The sequence below is a fragment of the Mustela erminea genome, chromosome 10 (assembly GCF_009829155.1).
Source record: "Mustela erminea isolate mMusErm1 chromosome 10, mMusErm1.Pri, whole genome shotgun sequence".
NCBI lineage: Eukaryota > Metazoa > Chordata > Mammalia > Carnivora > Mustelidae > Mustela > Mustela erminea.
Genome location: NC_045623.1, coordinates 4,855,338 through 4,868,065, shown reverse-complemented (window position 1 = coordinate 4,868,065; position 12,728 = coordinate 4,855,338). Strand labels below are relative to the sequence as shown.

The 12,728-nt window shown below is 49.7% G+C and overlaps 1 long non-coding RNA gene and 4 other non-coding genes across 7 annotated transcripts; 2 read left to right on the top strand and 3 right to left on the bottom strand.

The window, feature by feature from the left end:
• Positions 1-1,145: 1,145 nt before the first annotated feature.
• On the top strand, positions 1,146-1,216 carry TRNAG-CCC. Its single transcript has one exon. It is a non-coding gene; the product is annotated as a tRNA-Gly (tRNA).
• Positions 1,217-2,377: 1,161 nt separating this feature from the next.
• Positions 2,378-7,376, bottom strand: LOC116567172. Of its 3 annotated transcripts, none has more exons than XR_004276139.1 (4): positions 6,242-7,376; positions 5,618-5,820; positions 5,018-5,021; positions 2,378-4,068 (listed from the first exon to the last, which is right to left on the bottom strand). It is a non-coding gene; the product is annotated as an uncharacterized LOC116567172 (long non-coding RNA). The 3 variants fall into 3 exon arrangements; XR_004276140.1 differs by having other exon boundaries at positions 5,618-6,380; positions 6,531-7,376; XR_004276138.1 differs by having other exon boundaries at positions 5,618-7,376.
• TRNAE-UUC lies at positions 7,077-7,148 on the bottom strand. Its single transcript has one exon. It is a non-coding gene; the product is annotated as a tRNA-Glu (tRNA).
• A 1,622-nt stretch (positions 7,377-8,998) lies between the features above and the next one.
• Positions 8,999-9,070, bottom strand: TRNAH-GUG. Its single transcript has one exon. It is a non-coding gene; the product is annotated as a tRNA-His (tRNA).
• A 547-nt stretch (positions 9,071-9,617) lies between these two features.
• Positions 9,618-9,691, top strand: TRNAN-GUU. The gene has a single exon. It is a non-coding gene; the product is annotated as a tRNA-Asn (tRNA).
• Positions 9,692-12,728: the final 3,037 nt, after the last annotated feature.

The following is a 12,728-nucleotide window of genomic DNA, read 5'->3' as shown; positions in this document are numbered from 1 at the left end:
AGCCAATATAAACTGTTTCTTTTTTTTTTTTTTTTTTGTCCTTTGCCTCTGACTGATATTCTGATATTTATATTTTCACTCTTTAATGCTTGCATTCTAGGGAGAGAGACTTCTTTGCACCTCTGTGGCTCCTGTCCTTAAAAAGTCATACAGATTCCTAGCCCTAACATGTGGGGGAGCTCTCCAGGTCCCGTGTCCTCCCGCACCCCGCACACCCCCCCCCCCCCGCCCCCCGGGCCTCCTTCTTAATTTCCCCAGGGAATTTCCCCAGAGAAAATTGGGGAAAGAAATTCTCTATTTCAGTGTCATCAAAGGACATTTCAGCCATCCATGTTTTTCTAAAAAATAGCCTGCTCCTTATATGGCCAATACACCAAGCCCTGTGCTTCAGAGGCATCTCAGAGTCAACAAATGCTACAACTCACTGCAGCCAGGAGTTCAATTTAAGGAAATTAGATTCTCCAAAACAGTTAATCATCAGTCACAGGCTTACTAGTAATCTTGTCATAATTATGGTATATCACATACCCACTGAAATACTTCGAACACCGTAAGAGGCAGATAAATACTATTGTTATAATGATCACAGAACGACATAATTATTGTACCCACAAACCCTCCCAAAACAAAAACCCAGTAACAAAGACCTAACTGCATTAACCGAAATGTGTTTCTTCCTTAGATCTTCTAATTCCTCTACCAATTCCAACCAGCATCTGCTGCTTCTTACTTTCCCCGGTTAGAATTTTACTTGCTCTGAACTGGCAAGTTAGATACGTTCTCAGACTCTGTATAGCGACAGTTCGAGGTTGAGGGTTGATCAAGGGGTCTGGATGAATTTCCCACGTTTTCCTGCCGGAGTCTGTTGTACAGTTGCTCACACCACAACTTTCTCAGAGTTGTGGTGTGAGCGGACGGAACAGTTTATTTTGCTATCTTGTTCGAATGTCCCCACTTGACGCTGTTGCCTGATGGAAACCTCCTTCCGAAGACTTTGCTTCGAGTGCCTGTGGGTTTGCTAGGTCAATCCTCCAAAGACGACCGTGTAAACGTCTTCTGGAGCGTTTCCGCTCCCCGGTGCTCCTTCCCACGGTCACTCTGGAACTTCTTTCTAGAGACCCACCATGCGCCAAGGCCTGTGTGAAGCATTGGTGGTTCAGTGGTAGAATTCTCGCCTCCCACGCGGGAGACCCGGGTTCGATTCCCGGCCAATGCATCCTGCCTCGTTCCCTTTTTTCCCATCCGCGACCCTCGTGTGCCTTTCCCCGCTCCTCTCCCTTCCCCTGCAGACCTCAGACGCTCACGAGGCCCCTCCTCCTCGCTTTCCCGGTGGCACAGGCCAGGTCCTGTGGTTTCCTGATTCTGGCCGCCAGGAGCAGGAAAACGAGACCCCGAATCCGCGGGCCATTTCCAAGCAGAAAGCAAGAAGGAGCCGATCTACCCTGGGGCTGGGCCTGAGTGGAGTAGCCTTTGGCGTGCAGCGCGGCAACCACCTCGCTCGCGAGTTCTCACCTGTCCACCCCCCCAAGTGTCTGCTCGGGGTCTGCAGTTTAGACTGCTTGGACTTAAGACCACAGTTACTTTCAGGCTTTCCCCTGCAGGACCCACGGAACCCAAAGGGCCACCAGGTCACTGAGGCCCGTGCTGGACCTGGGGTCGGCCGCGGGGCCACCCACGTCTCACCCCGGAGCGAGGGCAGCCACGGGAAGGTCGCCGGAGGGGAGCCGCCCCGGGGCCCGGCAGACACCCAGTGGCCGGGGCGGCGTCGGCGGCCCGAGGAAGGCGCAGGCTGGTGGACGCCAGGGGGGCTGCGGCCGGAGGCCCCTCGCTCGCGCGGCCGGTCGCCGCGGTCCGCGCTCCTCCCGCCGGCCCATCGCGGTTCCGGGGAAGGACGCCGCGTGCCCGGCGATGCGCCTCAACAGGTGTGGGCCCGAAGAAGAAGAGTATACTTGTGAAAGAAAGAGGAACTAAAGACTCCGGGAACCGTGGACCCAGGTTTGTTCTCTAGCTCTTGGGCGCTCCTTGGAAAGGATTCCAATTAGAGGGTAGTAGGGGCGTGACTGCGTTAGACGCTACGGGTGACTAATTTTCCTCCGAAAATCTTTGGAGGATTTGCCTACCTAACAGCAGCTTAAAAGTGAAGATTAGTGACATTGGGGGAGATTGCCCTCCTTTCCGCTTTAAAAACTAAACTAAACAACAACCAACACAACAAACTTGATTTAGGGGCGCCTGGGTGGCTCAGTCGGTTAAAGCCTCTGCCTTCCGCTCCTGTCCTGATCTGGGATCCTGGAATGGAGCCCCGGGCTGAGCTCCCTGTTCAGCGGGGAGTCCGCTTCTCCCTTTCCTTCTGCCCCTCCCCGCAGCTCAGGCTCACAGGCAGGCGCGCGCGCGCTCTCTCTAATACACAGATAAAATCTTCAAAAATTTTAAAAAACAAACGTGATTGATTCAACCTCAAGAGTTTTGTGGAGGGGGTGGGAGGAAGGTGGGGGGAGTGGGGAAGATTGAGGGTGGGGGTTTGAAAAATTGTAACATACATAAGGTAAAATGCACAGAACACACCTGTGTAGCCTACACACAGATGAAGAAGTAAAATATTATTAGCCCTTTAATCAACCACTCCCATGCTTTACCAGGTCATAACCTTCTACCTCACCCCCTACTCCCACTTAATTATTAGTGGTGCTGTTGTTATTTTGCCTCTCTGTAATATTCTCTCATCAGGGTTCCGTTTTGAAGGCCCTTCTTGGTAATGAATTGGAGCACGGGTCCATGTTGGTTAGCCACTTGAATTTTCTCCTGTGTTTTCTCCCCCGACTTTGGTGATTTTTCCTATAGGTCTGTCTTTTTCTTCTCCTTTTGCAATAACTCATTAAGAATCTTTGATACCACTTGATTATGCTGACTGCAGATACATTCGCCTCAATTGTGCCTTGACTTTTTACCCTTGATTCTGTGCTGCAATAAACAGAGATTCTTGAAGCAGGTGACTTAGCCTCTTCACTAAAAATTGGTCTTTTTGTCTTGTGTTTTCAATCCTTGCTTACCCTTGAGATCATGCGACTACCTCGATACATTAATACCAACTAAAATCATTCGTGGTTTCGTTTCACATTTTGGTGCCTAATCCACATGGAAGTTACTCTGGTTATGGTGGAGGTAGGGATCATATTTCATCCCTCTTCTCCCCTCCTCCCCCCACCCCCGCACAGTACATGGGATTGAATTCTTATATGCTATAATCATTGAACATTTATAATGTTTTTAACACCTTTGGATTTTGAATCTTCATCATAGCCTGCTTTCTCTATTTGTGTATATACCAAAGAAGCTCGATTCTCTTAATAGTTCCAGTAATTTATTTCATATATATAAATAATTGTAGTATTCTTTTTTTCATTTGCACTTCTCCTACTTCTTCTTGCCTTTCCTCACTGGCTAAGATCTCCATCACAGTGGTGTAGAGAAGTGATGGCAGCGGGCCTCTTTGTCTGCTTCCTGACAGTTCCTGGTTGGCAAGGGTAGGGGGGAAAAGGTCAGTATTCTATCATCAACTATAATGTGTGTCGAAGGGGTTTTGTCTGTCTGTTTTTTGGTCTAGAAGCTACCCCTTCAGCAGACGAGGGCTGTTCTCTTCCTGTTAGGCTAAGAGGTTCTGAAAAATCATAAACTGATAACGAATTTTTTCAAACACCTTTTCTGGGCTTTGGTGATTCCCATTTTCCTCCCATATAAGTTGTTAGTGTGACGAATTCATTTATTTTCTAATGATAATCAACTGCTTCCCCAGTGTAAGACCAATTTTGTCATGACACATTTTAAATATATATTTTGTTTGATTCAGTCTTTTTTTTTTTTTTTCCGTAGCTGTGTATACTCAGCAGTAAGCGAGGCCTGTAATTTCTGTTTTTCCCATTGCCTTTTTGGGGTTTTTGGTTTCCACCCAAACTCATAAACCTAAGTTGGGGAATTCTGTCATCTTTTGATGCTTGTAGAATTTCTTTGCTTTTGGAGTCATTTCTTCTAATGACCTTTTTTGGTCCTTGGGCTTTCTTTGCAGGAAGACTTCTGAATTCCAATTAAAAAAAAAAAATTAATGCTTGTAGGACCAGTCCTCCTCCCCACCCCACCCAAATCATTACTGCAATATACCTACATTTCCTCTAAAACTTTTAATGGGTTGGCATATGCATGTTTATGATACTCATTTATTGTTAATCTCGTGTCTACCCATTGAGTAGCAGTGACTTCCATCTTCCCTCTTCCCAGTTTTATCAGAGCAGTCTTTTCAAAGAGCCAACCACTGACTTTTTGCTTTTGTATTTTCACTTCTCATTTTCTTTTTTATTTTCATGTCTTTTCTAATTTTCAAATTCTTGCTTTTATATTTAATTTCTGGTCCCATATGCTTTTGTTGTTCTTGTTATTTTTTTTAAATTTTTTGGTAACTCTTTGAGATGCAGGTTTAGCTCATTAGGAATCAGCCCCAATTGTCATGATTTACATTTAAAAGGTGTGTATGGTCCTCTGAAGACTGGCTTCACCACACCTTGTGCAGTAGCTGCAGTCTTTTCAGTTTTGTTTCTTTCAGAATTATGTCCTAATTTCCATCTTCATGTCTGCCCTGAGACAAGGACGGATGGAAGCATCTCTAAAATTCCAGATATCTGAGCTTTCGTCCTTCTGTCTTATAACTGAATTCTAGATGCAAGTTGATTCTCTTGAGATGCTACTGGAGGGTACCTGGATGAAGTGTTATTGGATGAGTATGTTCTCCTTTGACTATGCTCTCCTCTGGCAGGCTCTTGGTTGGGGTTTGTTACTGACTGGGAAACATACCCACCAAGTTAATGGCCTACGGTCTCCCAGACTTACCCAGGCTATGTGTACTCAAGGCTAAATCCAGTAGAGGTCAAGCCCGCCGCCACAATTTCTTCAGGGGCTTTTTATTTACTTTCTTTTAAAGATTTTATCTTCAAGTTCTCTCTACGTCCAACGTGGGGCTGGGACTTACAAGCCTGAGGATCAAGAGTGGCTGCTCTACCCGGTGAGCCAGCCAGGGCCTGCTTGCCTGTGCCGCCCGCCTACTCAGTTTGTTTATTGTCAAGGGCCTCTTAAGCCTTCCTTTTCCTTATTCTGTTTGGAGAGTCAAGGCCGCCTTGTCCAAAGAGCCCTCGGAGTAGAAGGGGCAGGACTAGATGGGATCACCTTTACCCGCCAGGGCTTTGGATCTTAGGGTCCCACCTTAACGTAGTGAGGACCTCCTATATGCCTTCTCAAGGGAGCCTGGGACTGACAATGTCCATTTTTCTGTGTTCCTAGCCCTCAAGGTCCACCCAGGAGCGGGAGGAGATTTGATGCCTCTGTTTTACTTTTTGCATGAACACTTGCAAATGTTAGTGGCAAGCTTGCCATCTACCTTTAGGCTCTTTTTTTTTTTAAAGGTACCGATCAAGATTAATTAACGAAAAACAAACATACGAACACACACACACACACACACACACACACACACACACACACCCCACACAAAAGAAAGAAAAAAAGAAACCCAAAACCCACACACAAAAAGACCTTGTAATCAGAAATGAAATAGATGGTATTCTTCTCTTACTTTGGAAAACTCTGCCTTCATCATTACCCAGATGGCAGGGATGAATTTATAATTCCTGGATTTCTTGGAGTGAACCACTACAGAAGGTTCCGGTGCGGCCTGCTGGAACCAGGCGGTGTTGTGCACCTCCAACCCCTCAACCATGCTTCCTCCACCGAAGGGTCTGTAGAAAGCAGCCTCAGGGTGCCACACTGCGCACACACCTAGGGTCTCAGCGAGAACAAGAGTGAAGAAAAGACAGTCTTGGGGGCAAGGAGAGGAGAGGAGACAGAAAGAAGCAAAAAAAGAAAGAAAGAAAGAAAAACAAGGGGGGGGGGGCGGAACCACCGCCAGAACAAAAGCACCCAGCAAGTAACGGACGGAAAATGCAGTCAAAACCCCACCGTCAAGAAAATAGTTATCTTTGCCTATAGCGGACCTCCACCGACCCCTACAGCCTTCCATTCCTCCCTGGTACACTCAGGGTCACCACCTTCTCCTCCACCCAGCCCTCGCCATTCTTCCAAACCGCTCCCGAAAGGAGTTCAAGAGACACTCGCCCCTCTCCCCTCGCACACCTGCCCCACGAGAACCCACGAGTTGGCCCCTGAGGCCATCCGCCTTCGGCAGCGGCCCCACACTCACCACCCCGCAGCCCCTGCGCGGCCTGGTCTCCACCCCGCACCTGTCGCCTCTGCAGCCTGCTGGGTCCACAGCACCTCCGTCGGCCCTGGCTCGCTCTCTCTTCCAGCCTTACCGGAACGTCACATTTACCTCAACAGGTCTTCAGAGCCAGGGTCGAAGGGAAAAAAGAAAACGGGCCCAGCGCCTGGTAAAGTCTACAGGGTCTAAATGCAACAGCCCTTGGGAGAAACTGGGGGATTTGACTGGGGTATCATCGTTTTGGGATCCGGGTGTGGATTTCTACCCCTACCTTCGGCTTACGGAAGCAGTAAGTTTTCCGTTTAGTGCACCCCTCACTCGCTGCCTTTTGTTGGGTCAGCTAACATCACCTCCCTACGCCGCTTAATCTGCGAATGAGACAGCCTTCGGGGAGGACCCGCTCCCTTCAGCCCTCGCGGGTATCGGGTCCGAACGCGTAGTACGCTTTCTCCGCACGAACTGAGCTGAGGAACTGGGCCCACCGGCTCGCGTCCGGGGTACACACGAACCCCGCGACGTGGCCTGGCCTCCAGACCTGGGATCCAGAGCTCAGCCTGGTGGGCGCCTCTGGGGCGGCCCCACGGGGATTTGAACCTCCGCCGCGTAGACGTAAACACGAGTCAGCTGCTTAGTGGCCCTCTGCGGTCACTTCTGCGGGCGGCGGACCTGGACACAATCAAGCCCGGCGCGCCCTGCCAAGGGGCCAGCCATCGTTTCCCCCCGGCCGCGGGAGAGGAAGAGTCGGTGCGGTGGGGGGAGCACACCGCCGGCGCGCAGCTGCAGGGCTAGAAGGGAAGATGCCTGGTCAAAAAAGCAATTCCCTGACCGGGAATCGAACCCGGGCCGCGGCGGTGAAAGCGCCGAATCCTAGCCACTAGACCACCAGGGAGCACGCGGGAGCTCTCTCTTCTACCGCCTTCCCACGGAAGTCCTATCCCCCTGAGCCGTGGAAGGCCTTGAGCCTTCAGGGAGGTCACCCGTCCTCCCCGGAGCCCTTTCATAAGGACGGTCCGTCCCCGCCCTCTCCAACACAAGAGGCCGCAGGAGACGCCCCGAGGGCCGCCAGGGCCCTACCTGGCCCACCCGTCCCGGCGCGAGTCGCCCCGGCCCGGCCCGGTCGCCCCTCAGAGCCGCCCTGGTGACGCGCCTTCGCGAGGCGGTAGCGTGCGGACAGGCGGTGCCGCGAGAGCGCGGGAAGGGAGGCGCCCGGCGTGACACCCCGGGGTCCTCGACATCACCCGGTGGATTCCGGCGGACTGAGACCGCTTTCAAGGAAGGCTCCGCAGCCGGGAACTGGACTCCGGATATATGCCGCCTACAACCTGCTGCCCCCGCAGCTCACCCTACGCGACTTGAAGACTTACTCTGAGCCCCTACTGACCTTGCAATGTGCCAGCGGCATCAGGAGACACACACAGATAAATGGACCGAGCTGAGAGACTTGAAACTGACCCACAGCTCACCTGGTGAATTCGTTTTCAACAGAAACAGTTCAACCGGGTAAGGAAATAGGTTCAATATCGGGGGCGGAAACAGCTTTACTGCTACCCAACACTACACACAAAAATTAATGGGAGGTGCCTCCTAAAACATAAAAGTTGAAGGCATAAACCTTTTGGAGGTTACTTTGTGACTTGGTGGTAGGCAAAGATTTCCTAAACAAGAATCAGGAAAAAATATGTACTTAAAAAAAAAAAAAAAAAAAAAAAAACAGGGCAAGTTAGACTTCATCAACTTTAACCATATCTTATTCAAAGACGCCACCAAGACAGTGAAAACAGCATGCCACAGACAGGGAGAAAATGTTCACAAAACATATCTGACCAAACAAACAAACAAAAAACAAAAAAACAAGCAAGCAAGCAAGCAAACCCCCACACCTGTAGCTATAGGGTGCTGTGAGCGCCTCCAAACTGATAATTAAAAAAAAAAAAAAATCAGGCAACTCAAGTTTTTGAGATGGGTAAAAGACATGAACAGATCCTTTGGAAAAGAAGATACACGAGGCCAACAAAGCACATAAAAGGGTGCTCAGTATTTTTAGCCGCTAGGGAAATGGATGTTAAAATCACATCGAGATAGCACTACTGGTAAGGATGGGAAACACCCCATCCTGGCAAGGATGTGCAACAAGCACAACTCTCAGTGGTATCGCGATGAATAAATACCGTCGGGCGTGGAAGGGGCTGCCGACAGGCATTTTCAAACCCTTGAGGGTATGCCACGAGCAACTGGAGAGGTTGCTGCGATGACGCCAAGGACTACAGCCAAGGACTGAAACAGTTCCCCCGAGACAGAGATTCGCAGGAGCCAAGGTCTGAGGCGCTCAACAGGTCTGTGGAAGAGCTGTCACTTACCTGACAGGCACTTTTCTCGGGTCTTTGAAGATCCTTAAGGTTTTTTGAGGACCACGGGGACGCCACTTCCCAGCAAGGACAGCCCACGAGGCTTCTCGCTGGACAGCTGGGGACTCCAGGACTTGTTCCCGTTTGGAGGCGCGCTGAAGAAAAGCCATTTTGGTTGAGTTTCCTTACGCTCCGAGTCAGAGCGGAGAAGGTCCCGAGGTTAGCGGCGAGTGGAGTTTTCCTTTCCTTCGGGTGAATGAAGAAGACCTCCTGGCGCCCAGTGGCCAGCGGAAAGCAGGGCTCTCGGGCCCCCAGGTTCGAGGCGCTGGCGCCCCGAGGGTGGGGGTGTTTAAAGACAAAGTAAAAGGGACGGGTCGCGAGGGGCCGAGAAGAGTGCCGTGACTCGGATTCGAACCGAGGTTGCTGCGGCCACAACGCAGAGTACTAACCACTATACGATCACGGCGCGCCACCCTCCCGGCGGCCGGTCTTGCAGTCGCAATAGGACTTTTGACGCAAAGTCATTCCTGTAGCTGCACTGTTTTCTCATCGGACAAACTGCAGGTACTGGTGCTGTGGCGTCTCTCCTACCCGCTCTCGGATCTTCCTTCCCTTCCTCTGAACCTCCTACGCGATAAGGACAAAACCACCACCAAAAAACCATTGTCCGGTCTCTCAATCCGGGTCCTGGGCAGTCTCGCCATCCCGTCCCCGCCTCCCCCGCTTTTCTTTGCCGCCTCTTGGCGTTTGCCCCCTTCTGAGCAGCCGCACCCCACCCTCTCTCCAGCTTCCCCCACACCGACCGCAGCTGAGTGGAGCAAGCCGAGCGCCAGCGGCGCCGAAGGTCGGGTGCCCGCGGAATCCACGGGGAGAAACCTCCCGGGAACCAGTTGGCCTTCGGCTTCTCCCGGGAGGGGGCGGGCCACTCGCACCCCCCCAGGAGGCGGGTGGCTCCCCCTAGCGTTGAGCGCGTGCTCGCTCTCTACCGGGATGTGGGCGGAGGGTTCCCGAAGGTCTCTGTGGCGCAATCGGTTAGCGCGTTCGGCTGTTAACCGAAAGGTTGGTGGTTCGAGCCCACCCAGGGACGCGGCAGTACTTTTAGAAGGCAGAAAGGGTCCTGTCGTTTGGCCTGTGCACAACAGGAGGACCGAGGCCAAGATTCGAAGGCCACCGCGGACTCTGGAGAAGGAGAGCTCTGGAGGAAAACAGGTCGCTGCGAATCCGGACGTCCTCGAATGAGTACAACCCTCCGAATGCCTTTTAACGAGGCAGAGAAGTTTCTGCCTGCGTGTGTTTGTGCCAGTATTTATTGAATCCTTTCCTTATACTCTTTAAGTTGATTCGAGGATAGTATGGATAAAATACTGCTGTCGTCATCGTTCTTGTACTAGACGACTACTTCTACAGGGTAAAGTCCTGGAAGAGCAACTGCTCTGACGTAGTGTTTCCGTGGTTTTTCTATGATCCACTCCTTTCCCTCCTTGGCTTATTAGCTGTAACTCTTTGTTTTGTTATTTCAGCGACTGCTTCAAGCTTTATAGCCGCATACATCTGTAATTTCCCGGCTTCCCTCTAAGGGATCCCCTACCTCTTCACGTTTCTTCCCTGTCCATCTTTATGCTGTAGCCATCGTGCCGTTTACTTTTCGTGTTAGAAACCCCCAAACCCATCCTTACTACTTTGGTTTCATCTGTCTCGTGTTTTTAAAGAGATTTAAGTAATAAGAAAAGAATCTTATCTATTTTCCCACGCAGTTACCAGTCTGTTGCCCTTCGGTCCCTTTGGCTAAATGCAGATTCCCATGTGGTACGGGTAACCTTTCTTGTAGTGTGGGTCTGCTGGTGATGTAGTCTGTCAACATTTCTGTGTCAGTGTCACCTTCATTTTTGAAAGCCTTTTTTGGAGGGGACATCCTCGTTGACTTTGAAGTTTGCTCCAGGGCCTTCTCACACTGCTTCCCACCAGAAAGCCCACATCATCTTCATCTTTGTGTTCTGTAGGTATCACACCTTTCTCCTCTGGCGGCTTTGCAGATTTTTTTATTCTTTTCCCATGGATTTGAGCAATATAATTAGGACGTGAATGGATATGGTTTCCTTCATGTGTCTTGCGCTCATTCATCTTGTTCGTTTGGCTCCTTGGGTTGGTGGGTTTATCATTTTTATTATGATGGGAAATTCTTCAGTTCCTCAAAAATGGCTTCTTTCCCCCCATTCTTTTCAGGGACTCCAATCACTCACATCTTTTTCTGCCCCCCCCCCCCCCCCGCCCTCATCACTCATATCTTTTAACGTTGCCCTACTGTTCACTGATAGCCCCTCACTTGCTGGAGCAGACATCGCATGTGTTTTTTACACTCACCGATATCTCCTAAAGGTCGACTGCCCTCAACCTGTTCCATCAACCCCCCTATCTAATGCCTAAAAATGTGCAGCAGCACCGTATTAAGAGTTTTTGTGATTTATCTCTTAATTAGAGATGCTCTAAGCTAAGCTGATACATTAAGTAACTCAATTTAATATCCTTGGAAGAACTTAAAGATCACAGTAGATCTTCAAATTGCAAATTGACCTGACACATAATGGAGAAATGCATGGTGGGATTGTATATGATACCTAAAATGGTTTACCACCCCCACACACACACACAATTGTAAGAATAATTACATCACTGTGATTTTCAGAATTATAAGACTTAGTCTCCTTAAAAATATATAATATGATGTATTCATCTTACTGAAACACACAATTTCATATTGTATAAACTCTTAAGTAGTACTGGAATTAAAGTGTGTTTGTTGGACCAGTAAAAGCAGTATAGGAGATTGAGGCAGCTAAGGGTCACTAGGATTTTGAAGAGAAAATAAACCCAAGGCTTGTATAAACTGGAATATCATCTACCAGTATTTTCTACAGTAGTAGAAAGACTAGAAGACAACATAAAGCAGTTTTCAGATCAAAATTATTAAAGCAGTCTGATGCACACAAGGAGTCCTCTTCAGAAATACCACATGATAGAAACATCTTCTATGCCATTATATATAAATTACTGAAATCCTTAAAAGTATTTTAAAAGTACTCAAGATTTCACTTGATTTTTTTTTCTTGTAACTAGCACTGAGACCACTAATCTATAGTTAAACTGTTTTTGTTTTTGTTCTTGTTTGTTTTTGTTGTTGTCCCTGAGTTACAGATTCAGCAAGAAAGGGAGTGGGATGGGCACCTGGCTGGCTTAGTTAGTAGCGCATGCATCTCTTGGTCTCAGGATTGTGAGTTCAGCTGACACACCTTGGGAGTAGTGATTACTTAAACAAAACATGCAAAGGAAGAAAGAGAGAGAAGAAGAAAGAGGGAAAGATAGAGGCGAAGGAAGGAAGCAAGAAAGGAGGAAGGAGGGAGGGAGGGAGGGAGGAAAGAAGGAAGGGAGGAAGAGAAAAGGGGGGAAAAAAGGAAGGAAGAAAACCCCATCAATAGCATCCTTGGGACCCCCACCCCCACCCCCCGCTGACCCTTGGGGTCCTGGAAATAGAAGCTCAGGCACTTCCCCACTTTGAGGAGAGGCACAGTTGGATACAAACCACAAGTTGCCGGTGTCTGCTTGGACTCAGACTGGAGCCAGGACCAGCTCGAGGCCAGGACAAAATAAGACTAAGAACCAGGATCACAGGGCCACCACCTACCTGACAGCACCAATGCAGACAACTCTGGAAAGCTCTTGAAAACTCCTTCTTTTTGAAGAATTTTCCACCTGCTCCCCTCATCCTCCCCCCAGAGGAAAGGATTCTTCCCCCATTTGTTGGGCCAGGACCCTTTCAGATCCCTGCAGGGCACAGACAACCAGGAGGGCAGGAGCTAAGGGGGAGCTACACCTCCCTGAGGGGTCCGTCTTGGGGTGGGGGGTTCTAGGGCTCACGCTGACCCTAGACCCTCTGCCCATCAAAGCCACCAGAAGGAGTCCAGAGGGCAAGTGGTTGCGGGGCATGACACCCTAATCGTGTTCCTACAGGTGCAGGGCACAAGCTGGCCTGCACCTTCTGGGAGAGGCCATTCCACTCAGTCCACCTGAAGCTTCTCTACAGTCTGAGGGCAACAGGTGTCTGGTTCCTGAAGGGACCAGAGGGGCCT